The following is a 23925-nucleotide window of genomic DNA, read 5'->3' as shown; positions in this document are numbered from 1 at the left end:
TGTCAGGGCACTCCCATTGCTTGTGGGTTAACCATGTGGGTGTGTCTAATGGTATAAAATGGTGGTTGAATTGGGATTGTACTGTGCTTGAAAAAGGTCCACGGACCGAAACGTCGCCGCAGGAGGCAGAATAAAGAAAGTTACTGTCTGTCACTTCCTGGTGTGGCGCTGTCCTTTTTATATTTCGGTTGTCCGTGTGCAGTCTGTGTGCCGTGCAGGAGACAGCACTACAGTAAGCGCTGTCCCCCCCCACATGGTGCTGAAGCCACCATTCATATCTTCTCTACAGCAGCGTTCGCTGCAGAGAAGATATGAAAAATCCTTTTTTTTTTTGGGTTTCTCGTGTTTAAAATAAAGATCCCTGTCCCCACCCCCTCCCACCCCCTGTGCGACCGCCCGCTGTTATTAAAATACTCACCCGGCTCCTTCACAGTGTCCTGTCCTCGCCGCACCTTCTCCTGTATGAGCGGTCACGTGGGGCTGCCGATTAAAGTCATGAATATGCGGCTACACCTCCCATAGGGGTGGAGCCGCATATTCATAACTGTAATGGGCGGCCCCACGTGACCGCTCATACAGGAGAAGGTGCTGCGAGGACAAAACACTGCGAGGGAGCCGGGTGAGTATTTTAATAACAGCGGGCGAGCGTACAGGGGGTGGGAGTGGGGTGAACTCAGGGATCTTTATTTTAAACACGAGAAACAAAAAAAAAGGATTTGTCATATCTAGGGTTGAGCGACTTTTAGTTTTTTAGGGTCGAGTCAGGTTTCGCGAAACCCGACTATCTCAAAAGTCGAGTCGAGTGGAATCGGCCGATTATCGCGAAAAGTCGGGGATCGACCGAAACACGAAACCCAATGCAAGTCAATGGGGGAGCATAGTCGGCAGTGAGTAGAGGCCAGGAAAACATGTACAGTGCCCATTTTAATGGCAAAAACATACATTCTTGTTACTGAAGCTTGTCAATCTTAATTTACCTTATAATAATAGTAAGGCATTGGAAATTGGGGGTCATTTGGCTAAAGTTGTGGGGGGTAGGGCTGGTTCAAGTATTTAGTGGGCCCAGGAAAACTGGACCACGTCACGGCAGTGGAGCAGGGAGAGGTAAGTATTTCAACTTTGCAAGTGCTGTGATCCTGAGCAAGCAGGGGAGGCCCACTTGTTGGCATTGGCACTGGCACAGGGCCCCTCAAAGTACGGCGGTGTGTTTGCACGGCGGGGGTGCCTCCCACCGGCAGCGACACTTTTGCGTACTATGAGGGGCCCTGTGCCAGTGACGTCGCCAACGAGTATTCCTCCCCCCACCTGATGAAGGAACCTGCACCTTCATCTGCACCTTCTTCTTTGTCCCCATGTAAGGTGGTATGGTATGCGGGAAGGGGAACCTGACTTTCAGCAGGGTCACAATCTTGCTGTGTAGCGTGCACGGGGAATGTTGCGTTATGGGTCAATGTACCAGCAGACTCATCTATCACTGGCTGGGCAATGGGCAGGATGAGGAGGAAACAGATATGGGCCCAAAGAATAAAGTGGGCCAAATGCAGTTCAAAATTGGTAACAGGACTAACCAGGGGGCATTGCTTTGTTCAGTGGAGGACAACTGGAATGAGAGGCTGACACAGTGAGTAGGCGCAAATCAGTAAGTAGGCTAAATGCAGTTCAAAATTGGCAACAGTAGTAAACAGGCGGCACAGCTTTGTTCACTGGAGGAGAACAGCAAGGAGCGGCAGACACCGATTGTAGGCCCCAACCAAACTAGTAGGCCCACTGCAGTTTTAAAATTTAGATAGGCTGAAAACCAGATAATTGTAGGTCATTTTTTGTAAAAAGGACAGCTGTATTGAGTGGCGCAGCCAGACACTACAAGTAGGCCTTACACCACAAAGTTGGCTTGACGCGGGTTTAAAAAAGTTACATGGGTACACGGTCTGCATTGGTGTGCTCAGTGGAGGACAATTGGAAGGAGGGACCGCAGAAAGACTTAGTAGGCGTAAAATAACAAAGTAGGCTCTATGCAGCTTCGACTATGTGGCAACCTGGAGAACACCTTGGAGCGGCAGACACCGTCTCTACGAACCAGACCCAACTTGTAGGCCTAATGTAGTGTTGTTTCAACAACTACTTAACATGAGCATGAAGATTGAAGCTATGGAGAGGCAGCATGGAGAACATCTTGGAGCGGCAGACACCGTCTCTACGACCCAGACCCAACTTGTAGGCCTAATGGAGTGTTGTTTCAACAACTACTTAACACGAGCATGAAGATTGAAGCTATGGAGAGGCAGCCTGGAGAACACCTTGGAGCGGCAGACACCGTCTCTACGACCCAGACCCAACTTGTAGGCCTAATGTAGTGTTGTTTCAACAACTACTTAACACGAGCATGAAGATTGAAGCTATGGAGAGGCAGCCTGGAGAACACCTTGGAGCGGCAGACACCGTCTCTACGACCCAGACCCAAATTGTAGGCCTAATGTAGTGTTGTTTCAACAACTACTTAACACGAGCATGAAGATTGAAGCAATGGAGAGGCAACCTGGAGAACACCTTGGAGCGGCAGACACCATCTCTACGACCCAGACCCAAATTGTAGGCCTAATGTAGTGTTGTTTCAACAACTACTTAACACGAGCATGAAGATTGAAGCTATGGAGAAGCAACCTGGAGAACACCTTGGAGCGGCAGACACCATCTCTATGACCCAGACCCAAATTGTAGGCCTAATGTAGTGTTGTTTCAACAACTACTTAACACGAGCATGAAGATTGAAGCTATGGGGAGGCAACCTGGAGAACACCTTGGAGCGGCAGACACCGTCTCTACGACCCAGACCCAAATTGTAGGCCTAATGTAGTGTTGTTTCAACAACTACTTAACACGAGCATGAAGATTGAAGCTATTGAGAGGCAACCTGGAGAACACCTTGGAGCGGCAGACACCGTCTCTACGACCCAGACCCAAATTGTAGGCCTAATGTAGTGTTGTTTCAACAACTACTTAACACGATCATGAAGAATGAAGCTATGGAGAGTAGAGTTGAGCGACCTTGACCTTTTTAGAGTCGAGCCGGGTTTCGCGAAACCCGACTATCTCAAAAGTCGAGTCGAGTGGAATCGGCCGATTATCGCGAAAAGTCAGGGATCGACCGAAACACGAAACCCAATGCAAGTCAATGGGGGAGAATAATCGGCAGTGAGTAGAGGCCAGGAAAACATGTACAGAGCCCATTGTATTGGCAAAAACATCCATTCTTGCTACTGAAGCTTGTCAATCGTAATTTATCTTATAATAATTGTAAGGCATTTGAAATTGGGGGTTATTTGGCTAAAGTTGTGGGGGGTAGGGCTGGTTCAAGCAATTAGTGGGCCCAGGACATCTGGACCACATCACGGCAGCGGAGCAGGGAGAGGTAAGTATTTTAACTTTGCAAGTGCTGTGATCCTGAGCAAGCAGGGGGGGCCCCTTCGTTGGCATTGGCACTGGCACAGGGCCCCTTAAAGTACAGCGGTGTGTTTGCACGGCGGGGCGCCTCCCACCGGCAGCAACACTTTTGCGTACTATGCGGGGCCCTGTGCCAGTGACGTCGCCAACGAGTATTCCTCCCCCCACCTGATGAAGGAACCTGCATCTTCATCTGCACCTTCCTCTTTGTCCCTGCGTAAGGTGGTATGGTATGCGGGAAGGGGGACCTGACTTTCAGCAGGGTCACAATCTTGCAGTGTAGCGTGCACGGGGAATGTTGCGTTATGGGTCAATGTACCAGCAGACTCATCTATCACTGGCTGGGCAATGGGCAGGATGAGGAGGAAACACAGATATAGGCCCAAAGACTAAAGTGGGCTAAATGCAGTTCAAAATTGGTAACAGGACTAACCAGGGGGCATTGTTTTGTTCAGTGGAGGACAACTGGAATGAGAGGCTGACACAGAGAATAGGCCCAAATCTGTAAGTAGTCTAAATGCAGTTCAAAATTGGCAAGAGTAGTAAACAGGCGGCACAGCTTTGTTCACTGTAGGAGAACAGCAAGGAGCGGCAGACACAGATAGAAGGCCCCAACCCAACTAGAAGGTCCACTGCAGTTTTAAAATCCCGATCGGCTGAAAACCAGATAATTGTAGGTCATTTTTTGCAAAGAGGACAGCTGTATTGAGTGGTGCAGCCAGACACTACAAGTAGGCCTTAAACCACAAAGTTGGCTCGACGCTGGTTTAAAAATGGTTACATGGGTACACGTTCTGCATTGTTGTGCTCAGTGGAGGACAATTGGAAGGAGAGACCGCAGAAAGACTTTGTAGGCGTAAAATCACAAAATAGGCTCTATGCAGCTTCGATTAAGTGGCAACCTGGAGAACACCTTGGAGCGGCAGACAACGTCTCTACGACCCAGACCCAACTTGTAGGCCTAATTTAGTGTTGTTTCAACAACTACGTAAGACGAGCATAAAGATTGAAGCTATGGAGAGGAAACCTGGAGAACACCTTGGAGCGGAAAACACCGTCTCTACAACCCAGACCCAACTTGTAGGCCGAATGCAGTGTTGTTTTCAACAACTACTAAACAAGAGCTTTAAGATTGAAGCAATGGAGAGGCAACCTGGGGAACACCTTGGAGAGGAACACACCTTCTCTACACCCCTGACCCAACTTGTAGGCCGAATGCAGTGTTGTTTTCAACAACTACTAAACGAGAGCCAGAAGATTGAAGCAATGGAGAGGAAACCTGGGGAACACTTTGGAGTGGAACACACCGTCTCTAAACCCCTGACCCAACTTGTAGGCCGAATGCAGTGTTGTTTTCAACAACTACTAAACGAGAGCCAGAAGATTGAAGCAATGGAGAGGAAACCTGGGGAACACCTTGGAGTGGAACACACCGTCTCTACACCCCTGACCCAACTTGTAGGCCGAATGCAGTGTTGTTTTCAACAACTACTAAACGAGAGCCAGAAGATTGAAGCAATGGAGAGGAAACCTGGGGAACACCTTGGAGTGGAACACACCGTCTCTACACCCCTGACCCAACTTGTAGGCCGAATGCAGTGTTGTTTTCAACAACTACTAAACGAGAGCCTTAAGATTGAAGCAATGGAGAGGCAACCTGGGGAACACCTTGGAGTGGAACACACCTTCTCTACACCCCTGACCCAACTTGTAGGCCGAATGCAGTGTTGTTTTCAACAACTACTAAACGAGAGCCAGAAGATTGAAGCAATGGAGAGGAAACCTGGGGAACACCTTGGAGTGGAACACACCGTCTCTACACCCCTGACCTAACTTGTAGGCCGAATGCAGTGTTGTTTTCAACAACTACTAAACGAGAGCCTTAAGATTGAAGCAATGGAGAGGCAACCTGGGGAACACCTTGGAGTGGAACACACCTTCTCTACACCCCTGACCCAACTTGTAGGCTGAATGCAGTATTGTTTTCAACAACTACTAAATGAGAGCCTTAAGATTGAAGCAATGGAGAGGCAACCTGGGGAACACCTTGGAGTGGAACACACCTTCTCTACACCCCTGACCCAACTTGTAGGCCGAATGCAGTGTTGTTTTCAACAACTACTAAACGAGAGCCAGAAGATTGAAGCAATGGAGAGGAAACCTGGGGAACACCTTGGAGTGGAACACACTGTCTCTAAACCCCTGACCCAACTTGTAGGATGAATGCAGTGTTGTTTTCAACAACTACTAAACGAGAGCCAGAAGATTGAAGCAATGGGAGGAAACCTCTCCAAGGGGAACACCTTGGAGTGGTAAACACCGTCTCTACACCCCTGACCCAACTTGTAGGCCGAATGCAGTGTTTTTTTCAACAACTACTAAACGAGAGCCTTAAGATTGAAGCAATGGAGAGGCAACCTGGGGAACACCTTGGAGCGGCAGACACCGTCTCTACGACCCAGACCCAACTTGTAGGCCTAATGTAGTGTTGTTGCAGCAACTACTTAACACGAGCATGAAGATTGAAGCTATGGAGAGGCAGCCTGGAGAACACCTTGGAGCGGCAGACACCGACCCAACTTGTAGGCCTAATGTAGTGTTGTTTCAGCAACTACTTAACACGAGCATGAAGATGGAAGCTATGGAGAGGCAACCTGGAGAACACCTTGGAGCGGCAGACACCGTCTCTACGACCCAGACCCAAATTGTAGGCCTAATGTAGTATTGTTTCAGCAACTACTTAACACGAGCATGAAGATTGAAGCTATGGAGAGGCAACCTGGAGAACACCTTGGAGCGGCAGACACCATCTCTACGACCCAGACCCAACTTGTAGGCCTAATGTAGTGTTGTTTCAACAACTACTTAACACGAGCATGAAGATTGAAGCTATGGAGAGGAAACCTAAGGAACACCTTGGAGCGGCAGACACCATCTCTACGACCCAGACCCAACTTGTAGGCCTAATGTAGTGTTGTTTCAACAACTACTTAACACGAGCATGAAGATTGAAGCTATGGAGAGGCAACCTGGAGAACACCTTGGAGCGGCAGACACCATCTCTACGACCCAGACCCAAATTGTAGGCCTAATGTAGTGTTGTTTCAACAACTACTTAACACGAGCATGAAGATTGAAGCTATGGAGAAGCAACCTGGAGAACACCTTGGAGCGGCAGACACCGTCTCTACGACCCAGACCCAACTTGTAGGCCTAATGTAGTGTTGTTTCAACAACTACTTAACACGAGCATGAAGATTGAAGTTATGGGGAGGCAACCTGGAGAACACCTTGGAGCGGCAGACACCGTCTCTACGACCCAGACCCAACTTGTATGCCTAATGTAGTGTTGTTTCAACAACTACTTAACACGAGCATGAAGATTGTAGCTATGGAGAGGCAACCTGGAGAACACCTTGGAGCGGCAGACTCCATCTCTACGACCCAGACCCAACTTGTAGGCCTAATGTAGTGTTGTTTCAGCAACTACTTAACACGAGCATGAAGATTGAAGCTATGGAGAGGCAACCTGGAGAACACCTTGGAGCGGCAGACACCGTCTCTACGACCCAGACCCAAATTGTAGGCCTAATGTAGTGTTGTTTTAACAACTACTTAACACGAGCATGAAGAATGAAGCTATTGAGAGGCAACCTGCAGAACACCTTGGAGCGGCAGACACCGTCTCTACGTCCCAGACCCAAATTGTAGGCCTAATGTAGTGTTGTTTCAACATCTACTTAACACGAGCATGAAGATTGAAGCTATGGAGAGTCAACCTGGAGAACACCTTGGAGCGGCAGACACGGTCTCTACGACCCAGACCCAAATTGTAGGCCTAATGTAGTGTTGTTTCAACAACTACTTAACACGAGCATGAAGATTGAAGCTATGGAGAAGCAACCTGGAGAACACCTTGGAGCGGCAGACACCGTCTCTACGACCCAGACCCAACTTGTAGGCCTAATGTAGTGTTGTTTCAACAACTACTTAACACGAACATGAAGATTGAAGCTATGGAGAGGCAACCTGGAGAACACCTTGGAGCGGCAGACACCGTCTCTACGACCCAGACCCAAATTGTAGGCCTAATGTAGTGTTGTTTCAACAACTACTTAACACGAGCATGAAGAATGAAGCTATGGAGAGTAGAGTTGAGCGACCTTGACCTTTTTAGAGTCGAGCCGGGTTTCGCGAAACCCGACTATCTCAAAAGTCGAGTCGAGTGGAATCGGCCAATTATCGCGAAAAGTCGGGGATCGACCGAAACACGAAACCCAATGCAAGTCAATGGGGGAGCATAGTCAGCAGTGAGTAGAGGCCAGGAAAACATGTACAGAGCCCATTGTATTGGCAAAAACATCCATTCTTGCTACTGAAGCTTGTCAATCGTAATTTAGCTTATAATAATTGTAAGGCATTTGAAATTGGGGGTTATTTGGCTAAAGTTGTGGGGGGTAGGGCTGGTTCAAGCAATTAGTGGGCCCAGGACATCTGGACCACATCACGGCAGTGGAGCAGGGAGAGGTAAGTATTTCAACTTTGCAAGTGCTGTGATCCTGAGCAAGCAGGGGGGGCCCCCTCGTTGGCATTGGCACTGGCACAGGGCCTCTCAAAGTACAGCGGTGTGTTTGCACGGCGGGGGCGCCTCCCACCGGCAGCAACACTTTTGCGTACTATGCGGGGCCCTGTGCCAGTGACGTCGCCAACGAGTATTCCTCCCCCCACCTGATGAAGGAACCTGCACCTTCATCTGCACCTTCCTCTTTGTCCCCGCGTAAGGTGGTATGGTATGCGGGAAGGGGGACCTGACTTTCAGCAGGGTCACAATCTTGCAGTGTAGCGTGCACGGGGAATGTTGCGTTATGGGTCAATGTACCAGCAGACTTATCTATCGCTGGCTGGGCAATGGGCAGGATGAGGAGGAAATACAGATATAGGCCCAAAGACTAAAGTGGGCTAAATGCAGTTCAAAATTGGTAACAGGACTAACCAGGGGGCATTGTTTTGTTCAGTGGAGGACAACTGGAATGAGAAGCTGACACAGAGAATAGGCCCAAATCTGTAAGTAGTCTAAATGCAGTTCAAAATTGGCAAGAGTAGTAAACAGGCGGCACAGCTTTGTTCACTGTAGGAGAACAGCAAGGAGCGGCAGACACAGATAGAAGGCCCCAACCCAACTAGAAGGCCCACTGCAGTTTTAAAATCCCGATAGGCTGAAAACCAGATAATTGTAGGTCATTTTTTGCAAAGAGGACAGCTGTATTGAGTGGCGCAGCCAGACACTACAAGTAGGCCTTAAACCACAAAGTTGGCTCGACGCTGGTTTAAAAATGGTTACATGGGTACACGTTCTGCATTGTTGTGCTCAGTGGAGGACAATTGGAAGGAGAGACCGCAGAAAGACTTTGTAGGCGTAAAATCACAAAACAGGCTCTATGCAGCTTCGATTAAGTGGCAACCTGGAGAACACCTTAGAGCGGCAGACAACGTCTCTACGACCCAGACCCAACTTGTAGGCCTAATTTAGTGTTGTTTCAACAACTACGTAAGACGAGCATAAAGATTGAAGCTATGGAGAGGAAACCTGGAGAACACCTTGGAGCGGAAAACACCGTCTCTACAACCCAGACCCAACTTGTAGGCCGAATGCAGTGTTGTTTTCAGCAACAACTAAACAAGAGCTTTAAGATTGAAGCAATGGAGAGGCAATCCGGCGAACACCTTGGAGTGGAACACACCTTCTCTACACCCCTGACCCAACTTGTAGGCCGAATGCAGTATTGTTTTCAACAACTACTAAACGAGAGCCTTAAGACTTAAGCCTTAAGAGAGCCTTAAGTTTTTTTTTTTTTGGGGGGGGGGGTTTAAAATTCACCCTGAAAACAAATAAATAGTGGGAGATTAATATTGACATTTGTGCTTCTGTGCCAGTCGTGTGTGCCATCTCTCTCAAATTGTGGGCAACAGAAAGCCTAGTGTCTGTTTTTTGTTTTTTTTTTTTGGTTTTTAAATTCTCCCTGAAAAAATTTAAAAAAATTGTGGGAGATTAATATTGGCATTTGTGCTTCTGTGCCAGTCGTGTGTGCCATCTCTCTCAAATTGTGGGCCACAGATAGCCTAGTGTCTTGTTTTTTTTTGGGGGGGGGTTAAAATTCTCCCTGAAAACAAATAATTAGTGGGAGATTAATATTGGGATTTGTGCTTCTGTGCCAGTCGTGTGTGCCATTTCTCTCAAATTGTGGGCCACAGAAAGCCTAGTGTCTGTTTTTTTTTTTTTTTTTTGAGGGGGGGGGGGTTAAAATTCTCCCTGAAAACAAATAAGTAGTGGGAGATTAATATTGGCATTTGAAAAATTTGGAGAATTCTCGGGCTTTCGATTAAACAAGACTAAATGTGAAATTCTGTTCATGAGAAATAATGTGAAACGTGGTCAGGGAAATAATATAATGGGCATCCCGAAAGCGACAACATCTATAAAATATTTGGGAATACATTTGGGAAGTTCGCCGAAACAGATGTATGATCTTAATTATAAGCCTATTATAGACAAAATAGAGAAAGAATTGGAAAGATGGGGAAATCTACCCCTCTCACTACTAGGCCGCTGTCATCTAATTAAGATGACAAGCTTTGCGAGATTATTATATCCAATGCAGACTATTCCAATGCTAATCCGACACGTAGATGTTCTCAAATTGAATAGGGCTTTTTCTAAATTTATTTGGAGGGGGAGAAGAGCGAGACTTGTTATGAGAACACTAATGCGTCCAAAAGAGGGAGGAGGAGTAGGGTTGCCGAATATTAGAGGGTATAATCTCTCGTGCTTAATGAGGAATGTAGTTGATTGGATTAAAAAGACAGGACGCTATACAGATTATACACTAGAAACGGAATTTTGTGGCTCATGGGATTTGACAGCATTGCTTCACACGCCACTGTCATACTTACCACCAAATATTAAACACTCGGTTATTTGTAAAGACACTATTGCTACATGGAAAGCAGTAAGGAAAAAACTGAAAATGTCATGGAGAGTGTCAAAGCACCTGAATCCTTGGTCATTTCCAGCCTTTAAATTGGGAAGGGAAAATAAATTATTCATAGAATGGTCTAGAAAAGGAGTACAGACACTAGAAGATTTACTACATTTACAGGAAGGTCGCTGGTTGACGGGATCTGAGGTATTAGACAAATATGAGCTACCGGGATTCCATTTGATGCTATATAGTCAACTGAAGCATTATGTACTAGATTTCTTACAAGATGTAAGCAAGGAGGTTGATTCAGATGTGTGGAGAGACTTAGTCACTAAAGACATTAAGGAAATATCGATCTCCTCGATATATGGGTTGTTGAGAGATGTATTACGACCATCAGGGTCAGACAAAGTGTTTTGCAAATGGGAAAAATACATGAAAGATGAAGAACTTGAGCATAAAATACTACATGGATGGAAATTGGTAAGGGAACATATCATAAATGAGCAATGGAGGGATAGCCAATTTAGAATAATGCATAAAATAATATGTGGCTTTAATATACCGCCAACTCCACAGAACCCTGATAGGCAGATGAGTTGCCCCAAATGTGGCGCATCAAGAACAGATATGGAGCATGGCATGTGGTCGTGTCCCAAGACACAAGAGTTATGGACAATGGTTCAAGATATGTATCTACAGATGTGTGGGATTTGGGTGGATTCTAGCCCGATGTGCTGGCTGTTTCATTATACGACAGGCAAAACAAGAGGGGGTCAGTTACATGATCTGTTCCATACTATTGCTTTGGTGACAAAACGTTTAATTTTGCAATATTGGTTGGCTAGTACACTCCCAGGGATAAAAGAGATTAAAGCAGGACTAATGGCTGTCCTATATTTAGAAAAAAGAGAAGCAGAAAGGGATAAAGATAAGATGACGAAAAGATTTTTTTAAAAATGGAGAGTGTTCATAGAATCCTTATTGTCGACAGGGGAAATTCAAGAGATAATGAGGTCCTTTGTTAATTCAGATTGGTATTTGTTAGAAGATTTAAGTGGTAGTTTGGATAAATTAAAATTTGTCACATGATAAATGCATCAGTTGGTGTATGTTCTGGATTTGATTGTCGGATTCCAATCATTGAAGCTGGTTAGATGTGGACATTAGGGGATATGTTAATACTATTTGTGTTACAAAGATTAATGTTTGTTTTATTTCTATGTAATAATTTAAAGCAACATTTGCAATATGTATTGTACTTATTTGTTTAAAAAAAAAAAAAAACAACCAATAAAAATGATGTTTTAAAAAAAAAAAAAATATTGGCATTTGTGCTTCTGTGCCAGTCGTGTGTGCCATCTCTCTCAAATTGTGGGCCACAGAAAGCCTAGTGTCTGGTTTTTTTTTGGTGGGGGGTTTAAAATTCTCCCTGAAAACAAATAAATAGTGGGAGATTAATATTGGCATTTGTGCTTCTGTGCCAGTCGTGTGTGCCATCTCTCTCAAATTGTGGGCCACAGAAAGCCTAGTGTCTGTTTTTTTTTTGTGGGGGGTTTAAAATTCTCCCTGAAAACAAATAAATAGTGGGAGATTAATATTGGCATTTGTGCTTCTGTGCCAGTTGTGTGTGCCATCTCTCTCAAATTGTGGGCCACAGAAAGCTTAGTGTCTGTTTTTTTTTTTTTTTTTTGGGGGGGGGGTTAAAATTCACCCTGAAAACAAATAAATAGTGGGAGATTAATATTGGCATTTGTGCTTCTGTGCTAGTCGTGTGTGCCATCTCTCTCAAATTGTGGGCCACAGAAAGCCTAGTGTCTGTTTTTTTTTGGTGGGTTGTTTAAAATTCTCCCTGAAAACGAAAAAATACTGGGAGATTAATATTGGCATTTGTGCTTCTGTGCCAGTTGTGTGTGCCATCTCTCTCAAATTGTGGGCCACAGAAAGCCTAGTGTCTGTTTTTTTTTTTTTTTTGGTTTTTAACTTCTCCCTGAAAAAAAATAAATAGAGGGAGATTAATATTGGCATTTGTGCTTCTGTGCCAGTCGTGTGTGCCATCTCTCTCAAATTGTGGGCCACAGAAAGCCTAGTGTCTGTTTTTTTTTTGGTGGGTTGTTTAAAATTCTCCCTCAAAACAAAAAAATACTGGGAGATTTATATTGGCATTTGTGCTTCTGTGCCAGTCGTGTGTGCCATCTCTCTCAAATTGTGGGCCACAGAAAGCCTAGTGGCTATTTTTTTTTTTTTGGTTTTTAACTTCTCCCTGAAAAAAAATAAATAGAGGGAGATTAATATTGGCATTTGTGCTTCTGTGCCAGTTGTGTGTGCCATCTCTCTCAAATTGTGGGCCACAGAAAGCCTAGTATCTGTTTTTTTTTTTTTGGTTTTTAAATTCTCCCTGAAAAAAAATAAATAGTGGGAGATTAATTTTGGCATTTGTGCTTCTGTGCCAGTCGTGTGTGCCATCTATCTCAAATTGTGGGCCACAGAAAGCCTAGTGTCTGTTTTTTTTTTTTTGGGGGGGGTTAAAATTCTCCCAGAAAACAAATAAATAGTGGGAGATTAATATTGGCATTTGTGCTTCTGTGCCAGTCGTGTGTGCCATCTCTCTCAAATTGTGGGCCACAGAAAGCCTAGTGTCTGTTTTTTTTTGGTGGTGGGGGGTTTAAAATTCACCCTGAAAACAAATAAATAGTGGGAGATTAATATTGGCATTTGTGCTTCTGTGCCAGTTGTGTGTGCCATCTCTCTCAAATTGTGGGCCACAGAAAGCCTAGTGTCTGTTTGTTTGTTTTTTTGGGGGGGGAGGTTTAAAATTCACCCTGAAAACAAATAAATAGTGGGAGATTAATATTGACATTTGTGCTTCTGTGCCAGTCGTGTGTGCCATCTCTCTGAAATTGTGGACAACAGAAAGCCTAGTGTCTGTTTTTTTGTTTTTTTTGGGTTTTTAAATTCTCCCTGAAAAAATTAAAAAAAATTGTGGAAGATTAATATTGGCATTTGTGCTTCTGTGCCAGTCGTGTGTGCCATCTCTCTCAAATTGTGGGCCACAGATAGCCTAGTGTCTGTTTTTTTTTTGGGGGGGGGTTTAAAATTCTCCCTGAAAACAAATAATTAGTGGGAGATTAATATTGGGATTTGTGCTTCTGTGCCAGTCGTGTGTGCCGTTTCTCTCAAATTGTGTGCCACAGAAAGCCTAGTGTCTGTTTTTTTTTTTTTGGGGGGGGTTAAAATTCTCCCTGAAAACAAATAAATAGTGGGAGATTAATATTGGCATTTGTGCTTCTGTGCCAGTCGTGTGTGCCATCTCTCTCAAATTGTGGGCCACAGAAAGCCTAGTGTCTGTTTTTTTTTTTTGGTGGGGGGTTTAAAATTCTCCCTGAAAAAAAATAAATAGTGGGAGATTAATATTGGCATTTGTGCTTCTGTGCCAGTCGTGTGTGCCATCTCTCTCAAATTGTGGGCCACAGAAAGCCTTAGTGTCTGTTTTTTTTTTTTTTTTTTTAAAATTCTCCCTTAAAAAATTAAAAAAATATTGTGGGAGATTAATATTGGCATTTGTGCTTCTGTGCCAGTCGTGTGTGCCATCTCTCTAAAATTGTGGGCAACAGAAAGCCTAGTGTCTGTTTTTTTTTTGGGGGGGGGTTTAAAATTCTCCCTGAAAACAAATAAATAGTGGGAGATTAATATTGGCATTTGTGCTTCTGTGCCAGTCGTGTGTGCCATCTCTCTCAAATTGTGGGCCACAGAAAGCCTTAGTGTCTGTTTTTTTTTCTTTTGGTTTTAAAATTCTCCCTGAAAAAATAAAAAAATATTGTGGGAGATTAATATTGGCATTTGTGCTTCTGTGCCAGTCATGTGTGCTATCTCTCTCAAATTGTGGGCCACAGAAAGCCTAGTGTCTGTTTTTTTTTTTTTTTTTGGTTTTTAAATTCTCCCTAAAAACAAATAAATAGTGGGAGATTAATATTGGCATTAGTGCTTCTGTGCCAGTCGTGTGTGCCATCTCTCTCAAATTGTGGGCCACAGAAAGCCTAGTGTCTGTTTTTTTTTTTTTTGGGGGGGGTTAAAATTCTCCCTGAAAACAAATATATAGTGGGAGATTAATATTGGCATTTGTGTTTCTGTGCCAGTCGTGTGTGCCATCTCTCTCAAATTGTGGGCCACAGAAAGCCTAGTGTCTGTTTTTTTGGAGGGAGTTTTAAAATTCTCCCTGAAAACAAATAAATAGTGGGAGATTAATATTGGCATTTGTGCTTCTGTGCCAGTCGTGTGTGCCATCTCTCTCAAATTGTGGGCCACAGAAAGCCTAGTGTGTGGTTTTTTTTTTTTTTTGGGTTTTTAAATTCTCCCTGAAAAAAAATAAATAGTGGGAGATTAATATTGGCATTTGTGCTTCTGTGCCAGTCGTGTGTGCCATCTCTCTCAAATTGTGGGCCACAGAAAGCCTAGTGTCTGTTTTTTTTTTTGGGGGGGGTTTAAATTCTCCCTGAAAACAAATAAATAGTGGGAGATTAATATTGGTATTTGTGCTCCTGTGCCAGTCGTGTGTGCCATCTCTCTCAAATTGTGGGCCAGAGAAAGCCTAGTGTCTGTTTTTTTTTTTTTTTTGGTTTTTAAATTCTCCCAGAAAAAAGATAAATAGTGGGAGATTAATATTGGCATTTGTGCTTCTGTGCCAGTCGTGTGTGCCATCTCTCTCAAATTGTGAGCAACAGAAAGCCTAGTGTCTGTTTTTTTTTTTGGGGGGGGGGGTTTAAAATTCTCCCTGAAAACAAATAAATAGTGGGAGATTAATATTGGCATTTGTGCTTCTGTGCCAGTCGTGTGTGCCATCTCTCTCAAATTGTGGGCCACAGAAAGCCTTAGTGTCTGTTTTTTTTTTTTTTTTGGTTTTAAAATTCTCCCTGAAAAAATAAAAAAATATTGTGGGAGATTAATATTGGCATTTGTGCTTCTGTGCCAGTCGTGTGTGCTATCTCTCTCAAATTGTGGGCCACAGAAAGCCTAGTGTCTGTTTTTTTTTTTTTTTTTGGTTTTTAAATTCTCCCTAAAAACAAATAAATAGTGGGAGATTAATATTGGCATTTGTGCTTCTGTGCCAGTCGTGTGTGCCATCTCTCTCAAATTGTGGGCCACAGAAAGCCTAGTGTCTGTTTTTTTTTTTTTTTGGGGGGGGGTTAAAATTCTCCCTGAAAACAAATAAATAGTGGGAGATTAATATTGGCATTTGTGTTTCTGTGCCAGTCGTGTGTGCCATCTCTCTCAAATTGTGGGCCACAGAAAGCCTAGTGTCTGTTTTTTTGGGGGGTGTTTTAAAATTCTCCCTGAAAACAAATAAATAGTGGGAGATTAATATTGGCATTTGTGCTTCTGTGCCAGTCGTGTGTGCCATCTCTCTCAAATTGTGGGCCACAGAAAGCCTAGTGTGTGTTTTTTTTTTTTTTTTTGGTTTTTAAATTCTCCCTGAAAACAAATAAATAGTGGGAGATTAATATTGGCATTTGTGCTTCTGTGCCAGTCGTGTGTGCCATCTCTCTCAAATTGTGGGCCACAGAAATCCTAGTGTCTGTTTTTTTTTTTTTTTTCAAATTCTCACCTGAAAAAATAAAAAAAAAATTGTGGGAGATTAATATTGGCATTTGTGCTTCTGTGCCAGTCATGTGTGCCCTCTCTCTCAAATTGTGGGCCACAGAAAGCCTAGTGTCTGTTTTTTTTTTGGGGGGGTTTAAAATTCTCCCTGAAAACAAAGAATAGTGGGAGATTAATATTGGTATTTGTGCTTCTGTGCCAGTCGTGTGTGCCATCTCTCTCAAATTGTGGGCCAGAGAAAGCCTAGTGTCTGTTTATTTTTTTTTTTGGGGTTTTTAAATTCTCCCTGAAAAAAAATAAATAGTGGGAGATTAATATTGGCATTTGTGCTTCTGTGCCAGTCGTGTGTGCCATCTCTCTCAAATTGTGGGCCACAGAAAGCCTAGTGTCTGTTTTTTTTTTTGGGGGGGGTTTAAATTCTCCCTGAAAACAAATAAATAGTGGGAGATTAATATTGCCATTTGTGCTTGAGTGCCAGTCCTGCGTGTGTGGCATCTGTCTCATTTTGTGCCACAGAAAACCGAGTGTGTAACATTGTGCCTGATTTTCCTTGCAGTCTCACCCACCTATAAAGGGATATCTAAATCCTACAGAAGTTTGTAAGTTGTTTTACAGTAACAAATACCGTTACTTTGGTTACGTTTTTAAAACAATGAAGAAGTCTGGTGGAAGAGGTCGTGGCCGTGGGCGTTCATTGCCAGCTGGTAATGATGGTAGTGGTGGTGGAGCATCAGGTGGTCGTGGGAAAAACAATATAGCACCTAAGTCTCGAGCTGTGGAGCCAGGTTCGTCATCTGGCTACACAAGGCCTTGAACGCTCCCTTTTCTGGGAGTAGTAACATAGTAACATAGTAACATAGTTAGTAAGGCCGAAAAAAGACATTTGTCCATCCAGTTCAGCCTATATTCCATCATAATAAATACCCAGAAGGAAAACCTCTTTTAAAGCCAGAGCAGCAAGAGCAAGTTTTGGCTTTCCTTGCTGACTCAGCCTATAGCTCTTTTGCCTCCTCTTCTGAAACTGGTAAATGTAAAAGCAGCGCGTCGTTAGTGGATGTTCACGCTCAGGGACAAGTCGCTCCATTGTCCTGTTCAGCAAAAACAACAACAGAGAAGGATGCGTCAGGCGACACAACGGGTTACTCCATGGAGCTCTTTACACATGCTGTTCCTGGGTTAGAAAGTGAAACAGTTAACAGGCCAAGATAATTACAAGTTGAATCGGACATGGAGTGCACAGATGCACAGCCACAGCCAGATTACTATGCTGTTCCTTTGACTCAGACCACCACATTGCCCTCGCAGTGTACTGATCCAGAATCAGACCCTGATGAGACTATGGTGCCCCGTCACAAACGCTATACCACCGGCTTACACGGTAACACAGATGAAGTAGCACATGAGATAAAAGAGGAGGTCATAGATGACCCAGTTGTTGACCCCGATTGGCAGCCATTGGGGGAACAGGGTGCAGGCGGCAGCAGTTCTGAAGCGGAGGAGGAGGGGCCGCAGCAGGCATCAACATCGCAACAGGTTCCATCTGCCGGGCCCGTATCTGGCCCAAAACGCGTGGCAAAGCCAAAACCAGTTGGGGGACAGTGTGGCCATCCGGTTAAAGAAGCTCAGTCTGCAATGCCTGAAAAGGTATCCGATGCTAGAAAGAGTGCAGTCTGGCATTTTTTTAAACAACATCCAATTGATCAGCGCAAAGTCATCTGTCAAAAATGTTCAACTTCCTTAAGCAGAGGTCAGAATCTGAAAAGTCTAAATACAAGTTGCATGCATAGACATTTAACCACCATGCATTTGCAAGCCTGGACTAACTACCAAACGTCCCTTAAGGTTGTAGCACCCTCGGCCAATGAAGCTAGTCAGCAACGCTACATCCCTTCCGTCACTGTAAGGCCACCATTTTCCGCACCACCTGCAGTATCTGTGCAGGTTTTGTTGCCAGGCCAAAGCAGTCAAGGTCAGGGAATCACCAGTAGAAAACACTGCATCTAGGGCACTGGCAAGAATACCGTCTCCAACCGTCTCTCAGTCTGCCATGTCCACCGGCACCCCCGCTAGTTCCACGATCTCCAGCTCTCCAGTACAGCTCACCCTACATAAGACTCTCGTTAGAAAAAGGAAGTACTCATCCTCGCATCCGTGTACACAGGGTTTGAACGCCCACATAGCTAGACTAATCTCGTTAGAGATGATGCCCTACCGGTTAGTTGAAAGCGACGCTTTCAAAGCCCTGATGGACTACGCTGAACCACGCTACGAGCTACCCAGTCGACACTTCTTTTCGAGAAAAGCCATCCCAGCCCTCCACCAGCATGTTAAAGAGCGCATCGTCCATGCTCTCAGGCAATCTGTGAGTACAAAGGTGCACCTGACAACAGATGCATGGACCAGTCGGCATGGCCAGGGACGTTACGTGTCCATCACGTCACACTGGGTGAATGTGGTGGATGCAGGGTCCACAGGGGACAGCAATATTGGGACAGTTCTGTCTAGCCCACGGTCTAGGAAACAGTTGGCTGTAGGCGTTGGCCCCCCCTCCTCCTCCTCCTCCTCATCCTCCTGCAGAAGCGAGAGCTCGTCCACAGACCGCAGTGGCACAACCACTCCATCCGCAGCTGCCACTGTTGCACACCAGGTGTCACATTATGGGGCAGCTACTGCCAAGCGCCAGCAGGCTGTATTGGCTATGAAGTGTTTGGGCGACAACAGACACACCGCGGAAGTTCTGTCCGAGTTCTTGCTGAAAGAAACGCAGTCGTGGCTGGGCACTGTATATCTTGAGGCAGGCAACATAGTGAGTGATAACGGAAGGAATTTCATGGCTGCCATCGCCCTTTCCCAACTGAAACACATTCCTTGCCTGGCTCACACCTTAAACCTGGTGGTGCAGTGCTTCCTGAAAAGTTATCCAGGGTTATCCGACCTGCTCCTCAAAGTGTGCGGACTTTGCTCGCATATCCGCCGTTCGCCCATACACTCCAGCCGTTTGCAGACCTATCAGCGGTCTTTGAATCTTCCCAAGCATCACCTAATCATCGACGTTGCAACAAGGTAGAACTCAACACTGCACATGCTTCAGAGACTGTGCGAACAGAGGCGGGCTGTTATGTATTTGTGGGAGGATACACATACACGGGCAGGCAGTAGGATGGCAGACATGGAGTTGTCAGATGTGCAGTGGTCGAAGGTACAAGACCTGTGTCAAGTCCTTCAGTGTTTTGAGGAATGCACACGGCTGGTTAGTGCAGACAATGCCATAATAAGCATGAGTATCCCCCTAATGCGTCTGCTGATGCAAAGTTTGACGCACATAAAGGAGCAGGTGTCTGCAGCAGAGGAAGAGGGAAGCCTTGATGACAGTCAGCCATTGTCTAGTCAGGGCAGTCTACAGGACGAGGTAGCGGGCGAAGAGGAGGAGGACGAGGGGGACGATGGGGATGAGTATTTTATTTAATGAGGAAGCTTTTCCGGGGCCACTTGAAATTGGTGGCGTGGCAAGGCCGGGTTCTGGTTTTTTGAGGGACACAAGTGACGTAGATTTGCCTGAAACTGCCCAGCAACCCAGCATAACCGCAGATTTGACAACTGGAACTTTGGCCCACATGGCGGATTATGCCTTACGTATCCTCAAAAGGGACACACGCATTACTAAAATGATGAACGATGACGATTACTGGTTGGCCTGCCTCCTTGATCCTCGCTATAAAGGCAAATTGCAAAATATTATGCCACATGAGAACTTGGAACTAATATTAGCAACCAAACAATCAACTCTTGTTGACCGTTTGATTCAGGCATTCCCAGCACACAGCGCCGGTGATCGTTCTCACACGAGCTGCAGGGGGCAGCAGACCAGAGGTGTTAGAGGTGCACAAATCAGAAGTGGCATTGGACAGAGGTGTTTTCTGACCAAGTTGTGAAGTGATTTTGCTATGACCGTAGACAGGACAGGTACTGCATCATCAATTCAAAGTGACAGGAGACAACATTTGTCCAGTATGGTTACTAACTATTTTTCATCCCTTATCGATGTTCTCCCTCAACCATCATTCCCATTTGATTACTGGGCATCCAAATTACACACCTGGCCAGAATTGGCAGAATATGCATTGCAGGAGCTTGCTTGCCCAGCAGCTAGTGTGCTATCAGAAAGAGTATTCAGTGCTGCTGGTTCAATATTAACCGAAAAAAGGACTCGTCTGGCTACCCAAAATGTTGATGATCTAACCTTCATTAAAATAAACCACTATTGGATTTCGAATTATTTTGCCCCACCTTTCCCTGCTGACACCTAGCTTTCCAATGAAAAGGTCTTGCTCGTGGACTGCTCTGACTGAGTTTTCCAATCTCGTAATTTGCAGCAGCTGTTTGTCCACCATACGACATGTTTACACCTCCCTAAATGGCTAAACTCCCCCCACGGGGCCGTGGTCTCGCCACTTGGTGCAAGCACCCATGAGAGTGCCGTTTGTCTGAAGAGGTGGGTGTGCACGCTTTTGGTCGACGGCACTGCAACTGGGTCCCTCATAGTACAATAAAGTGTCTCTGGCGGTGGTGGCGCGCAACCAACGTCAGACACACCGTTGTAACATGAGGGGCCCTGGGCCTGTACCGCCAGCCACAACACAGTTTCCTCCCCCCCAGCTCAAACAGTGCTCTACGATTTGCAAAATTATCTCTCACAGCTCCACTAATGTTTAGTCTATGCGCTGACATTCAATGCCTGGCACTGACAATACCAATGTGTTGACATGTATGATGCTACTTACAATAGTCAGGGGCAGTGTCCTATATTTACACCAGTAAATACTTTGCGCCAAATTACTAGGTCTGAAACTCAGCAGAGGAGCCCACCCCTGTACCTAAGTATGCCACCCTTTTGTTTTTTGGTTTTGTTCTATTGCGAGACATTAACATCTATTTATTTTTGGGGAGTACTAACTCTCAGACACTCCTTACAATCTGCCTCCACTGACAACACCAATGCTGCCTGTGTACCCCTGCAAGATAATTCCAAGTGCATAGAGCCTACTTTTGTTATGTTAGGCCTACTAAGCCTGTCTGCGGTCCATCCTTCCAATAGTCCTCCACTGACCAGACCACTGCTGCCCGTGTACCCCTGGAACCTATTTTAAAGTGCCTACAGCCTATTTTTGTCATGTTAGGCCTACTAAGCCTGTCTGCGGTCCCTCCTTCCAATAGTCCTCCACTGACCACACCACTGCTGCCCGTGTACCCCTGGAACCTATTTTAAAGTGCCTACAGCCTACTTTTGTTATGTTAGGCCTACTAAGCCTGTCTGCGATCCCTCCTTCCAATAGTCCTCCACTAACCAGACCACTGCTGCCCGTGTACCCCTGGAACCTATTTTAAAGTGCCTACAGCCTACATTTGTTATGTTGGGCCTACTAAGCCTGTCTGCGGTCCCTCCTTCCAATAGTCCTCCACTGACCACACCACTGCTGCCCGTGTACCCCTGGAACCTATTTTAAAGTGCCTACAGCCTACTTTTGTTATGTTAGGCCTACTAAACCTGTCTGCGGTCCTTCCTTCCAATAGTCCTCCAATGACCAGACCACTGCTGCCCGTGTACCCCTGGAACCTTTTTTAAACTGCATTGAGCCAAATTTTTTGTTTAAGGCCTACTACCTGTGTCTGTCTGCGCCACTCAATACAGCTGTCCTCCTCTGAAAAAAGCTGAGCGTCAATAGTCTGGTTTTCAGCCTATAGGAATTTGAAAACTGCATTGGGGCTACTACTTCGGTAGGGCCTACTAACGGTGTCTGCCGCTCCAAGGTGTTCTCCAGGTTGCCTCTCCATAGCTTAAATCTTCATGCTCGTGTTAAGTAGTTGTTGAAACAACACTACATTAGTCCTACAAGTTGGGTCTGGGTCGTAGAGACGGTGTCTGCCGCTCCAAAGTGTTCTCCAGGTTGCCTCTCCATAGCTTCAATCTTCATGCTCGTGTTAAGTAGTTGTTGAAACAACACTACATTAGGCCTACAATTTGGGTCTGGGTCGTAGAGACGGTGTCTTTGCTCCAAGGTGTTCTCCAGGTTGCTTCTCCATGCTTCAATCTTCATGCTCGTGTTAAGTAGTTGTTGAAACAACACTACATTAGGCCTACAAGTTGGGTCTGGGTCGTAGGGACGGTGTCTGCCGCTCCAAGGTGTTCTCCAGGTTGCCACATAGTCGAAGCTGCATAGAGCCTATTTTGTTATTTTACACCTACTAAGTCTTTCTGCGGTCCCTCCTTTCAATAGTCCTCCACTGACCACATCACTGCTGCCCGTGTACCCCTGGAACCTATTTTAAAGTGCCTACAGCCTACTTTTGTTATGTTAGGCCTACTAAGCCTGTCTGCGGTCCCTCCTTCCAATAGTCCTCCACTGACCACACCACTGCTGACCGTGTACCCCTGGAACCTATTTTAAAGTGCCTACAGCCTACTTTTGTTATGTTAGGCCTACTAAGCCTGTCTGCGGTCCCTCCTTCCAATAGTCCTCCACTGACCACACCACTGCTGCCCGTGTACCCCTGGAACCTTTTTTAAAGTGCCTACAGCCTACTTTTGTTATGTTAGGCCTACTAAGCCTGTCTGCGGTCCCTCCTTCCAATAGTCCTCCACTGACCACACCACTGCTGCCCGTGTACCCCTGGAACCTTTTTTAAACTGCATTGAGCCAAATTTTTTGTTTAAGGCCTACTACCTGTGTCTGTCTGCGCCACTCAATACAGCTGTCCTCCTCTGAAAAAAGCTGAGCGTCAATAGTCTGGTTTTCAGCCTATAGGAATTTGAAAACTGCATTGGGGCTACTACTTCGGTAGGGCCTACTAACGGTGTCTGCCGCTCCAAGGTGTTCTCCAGGTTGCCTCTCCATAGCTTAAATCTTCATGCTCGTGTTAAGTAGTTGTTGAAACAACACTACATTAGTCCTACAAGTTGGGTCTGGGTCGTAGAGACGGTGTCTGCCGCTCCAAAGTGTTCTCCAGGTTGCCTCTCCATAGCTTCAATCTTCATGCTCGTGTTAAGTAGTTGTTGAAACAACACTACATTAGGCCTACAATTTGGGTCTGGGTCGTAGAGACGGTGTCTTTGCTCCAAGGTGTTCTCCAGGTTGCTTCTCCATGCTTCAATCTTCATGCTCGTGTTAAGTAGTTGTTGAAACAACACTACATTAGGCCTACAATTTGGGTCTGGGTCGTAGAGACGGTGTCTGCCGCTCCAAGGTGTTCTCCAGGTTGCCTCTCCATAGCTTCAATCTTCATGCTCGTGTTAAGTAGTTGTTGAAACAACACTACATTAGGCCTACAAGTTGGGTCTGGGTCGTAGAGACGGTGTCTGCCGCTCCAAGGTGTTCTCCAGGTTGCCACATAGTCGAAGCTGCATAGAGCCTATTTTGTTATTTTACACCTACTAAGTCTTTCTGCGGTCCCTCCTTCCAATTGTCCTCCACTGAGCACACCAATGCAGACGGTGTACCCATGTAACCTTTTTTAAACCTGCGTCGAGCCAACTTTGTGGTGTAAGGCCTACTTGTAGTGTCTGGCTGCGCCACTCAATACAGCTGTCCTCTTTACAAAAAATGACCTACAATTATCTGGTTTTCAGCCTATCTAAATTTTAAAACTGCAGTGGGCCTACTAGTTGGGTTGGGGCTTTCTATCGGTGTCTGCCGCTCCTTTCTGTTCTCCTCCTGTGAACAAAGCTGTGCCGCCTGTTTACTACTGTTGCCAATTTTGAACTGCATTTAGACTACTTAGTGATTTGGGCCTACTCTCTGTGTCAGCCTCTCATTCCAGTTGTCCTCCACTGAACAAAGCAATGCCCCCTGGTTAGTCCCGTTACCAATTTTGAACTGCATTTAGCCCACTTTATTCTTTGGGCCCATATCTG

At 45.4% G+C, this 23925-nt stretch overlaps 1 protein-coding gene across 4 annotated transcripts in view; it reads left to right on the top strand.

Moving 5' to 3' along the window:
* The window catches only part of KCNIP1 (potassium voltage-gated channel interacting protein 1), a 1763666-nt gene that overhangs the window by 1436432 nt on the left and 303309 nt on the right, over positions 1-23925 (top strand). The window lies entirely within an intron of this gene.

Source organism: Ranitomeya imitator, chromosome 4, assembly GCF_032444005.1.
Source record: "Ranitomeya imitator isolate aRanImi1 chromosome 4, aRanImi1.pri, whole genome shotgun sequence".
Lineage (NCBI taxonomy): Eukaryota > Metazoa > Chordata > Amphibia > Anura > Dendrobatidae > Ranitomeya > Ranitomeya imitator.
This window is presented reverse-complemented; position numbering and strand designations above follow the sequence as displayed.